This window comes from Rattus norvegicus, chromosome 5 (genome assembly GCF_036323735.1).
Source record: "Rattus norvegicus strain BN/NHsdMcwi chromosome 5, GRCr8, whole genome shotgun sequence".
NCBI classification, from domain to species: Eukaryota; Metazoa; Chordata; class Mammalia; order Rodentia; family Muridae; genus Rattus; species Rattus norvegicus.
In genome coordinates, this window is record NC_086023.1 from 4875580 (window position 1) to 4878048 (window position 2469).

Below are 2469 nucleotides of genomic sequence, written 5' to 3' on the forward strand. Positions count from 1 at the left end.
AGAGAATAGAGAAGTGGCCATCTGTCTTTCCACCCTGTCTTCCCCAATGGTTATCAGGATCCTGTGCAATCTGAGTATCCTGGCTTCTTAGATGTTCTCCTGACTCTAAAGTCTCCATTGTCTGGTGTTATTCCCATATTCTGGGAAGAACTCAACTGTGTTCTGAAGGATACACAGGGTTAGTGAAAGGAGATGAACATGAATGAGCCTTCTAGACATAGAACAAGCTGGCACCTGGGAAGAAGCAGATTGGGCTGAAGAAAAGTGTTTTTCAGGCATCCGTCATGCCAGTGACATAAGGAGGTGGAAATTAGGAAGGTAACCTGAGCAAGGTTTCCATGTAGAGCCAGTGGGTTATCTAGGAGGCAGCTAGAATTTTTAACCCAGAGCTCAGGGAGTTGTTCTCAGTACATCCTCTCCGAACTCACTTTGTCATGCCTGCATTAGGTTTAAAATGGACTTAACTCATCCACTAGACAGCAACAATGATGCATAAAAAGGCATAGTCTACTTGAGTTCTCAAACTCAAAAGCACCCAACACAATTCCAGATCCAACCCAGATCACTTAAAAAGCAATTTTAAAAGGGAATGAATGCTGCCATTTATCAAGAACTTAAATGCAGGACAATTCCATTTATTACCCCTAGAAATTCATTTATTGTGTTTGGGTTCTCAAGATGGTGACTCCCTATGTAACTGACGAGACCGGCGGCAACTACATTGCCTCAACACAGAGACCCGATGGGACACAGCACAAGCAGCTGAGGGTCAAAGAAGGATACGTGCTCCAAGAATCCCAGTCTATGAAAACAAGTATGTGAAGTTTTTCAAGAGTAAACCAGAACTTCCCCCAGGGCAGAGCCCTGATGAGACCACACAGGTCACCCCATCCAGACCTGACAGTGGTGAAGCAGGCCTCTCCAAGACAGCCAAACACAACCTGAAGCAGAAGGAGAAGAGGAGGCAGCAGCAGGAGAAAGATGTAGAGGCCTTGAACAGGACTCTTTTTTTTTCTTCTTTTCTTTTTTTCGGAGCTGGGGACCGAACCCAGAACAGGACTCTTGATAAGGTGTCTCTGAGAGACTCAGCCCAGACACCCAGTGCTCACCATGGCCCCCAAGCCACATCTCTAGCTACCTTCCATGCACCCGACTCTGTTGGCACCACAGAGAAAGCCAAGAAGATCAAGAACCTAAGGAAGAAACTGATAGGTGGAGGAGCTTCAGTAACACCTCCAGGCCGGGCAGTTCAGCAGAGAACAGCTGAAGAAGCTGACATGGCACAAGGTTCTGGAGGAGGAGCTGGAGAACTTGGAGTTGGGCCTGTGAGGCTTCAGGAATAGGGGAGTGGACTGAAGAACGAAACCATGGGGTTCTCTGGGGTCCAGGGAGCATGGGCCACAGCAGTCGGGGGGCACCCCCATACTGGCTCACTTTCCCCTCCTATGGCCCGACTCTGTCCTCTAGATCCTAGGATCTCTCTTCTTCATCCCTTCTCCTTCTCAGCTCCAATTTTTGAACTTTTCCCTTCCATCCCATTGTTCACAATCTGAGTGTTGACCCCAGGTACCTCTGCTGCTGATCTGGGTGTCTTGTTGAAAAGGAACCCCCGGAGGGTGGGAGTCTGTCAGGGATCTGTGGCTGAGGGTACAAGGAGTACCCAAGTTTTGGAGTCTTGGTTCCTGTTCAGTGTTTATGAATAACTTCCCTGACCACCCGAACCACCATCACCTCCTCCTCCTCATCTTCCTCATCTTCCTCCTCCTCCTCTCCTTCCTTCTCCTCCTCCTTTTCATCTTTTATTTAAGAAAGTATGAATAAATCCTTGTAGACACCAAAAAATGTTCATTTATTGTTTGTAGCAAACCTATGCTCTGTTGAGATATAGTGGTTTCCATAGATTTATTTATTCGCTTGTAATTGTTTGTTTGTTTTTATGTCCACAGGTGTTTTGCTTGCATGTATATCTGTGCACTAGTGTGTGCCTGGTGCTTAGAAAGATCAGAAGAGGGCATGAGATCCCTGGCACTAGAGTTATGGAGTGTTGAGAGCTGCCACGTGGGTACTAGGGCTCCAACCCAGGTCCTCTGGAAGAGCAGCCACTGTGCTTAACTGCTGATTCATTTTTCCAGCTCATTTCCATATTTCAAATACAGAAAAGTGAAAATCTTGGGATTAACCATCCAGGTAGACAAGGCCAAACAATGACCACACCCAGCTGTATAGGCTATGAACTTTCATTTTCTTTTGTTTGTCTCCCATGATCTGCAAAGGGACAACCTATGTCTCATAAGCTGAGAAGGGCCTGAATACATAGCCCTATTTTTACTGAAGCGGGGAATGTTGGGAGTTCCTCCCCTAGAAATCTATCAATGTGAACTTTTTCAAGATCTGATCAACTTGTGAGGAATTAACCCAGCACCATTGGTCACAAATTCATTTTTTTCAGTATTTTTTTCATTTATTGAA

General features: G+C 46.0%; 1 pseudogene; it reads left to right on the top strand.

Moving 5' to 3' along the window:
• The first annotated feature begins 470 nt into the window (after positions 1-470).
• LOC134487052 (partner of Y14 and mago-like) lies at positions 471-1998 on the top strand (annotated as a pseudogene).
• Positions 1999-2469: the final 471 nt, after the last annotated feature.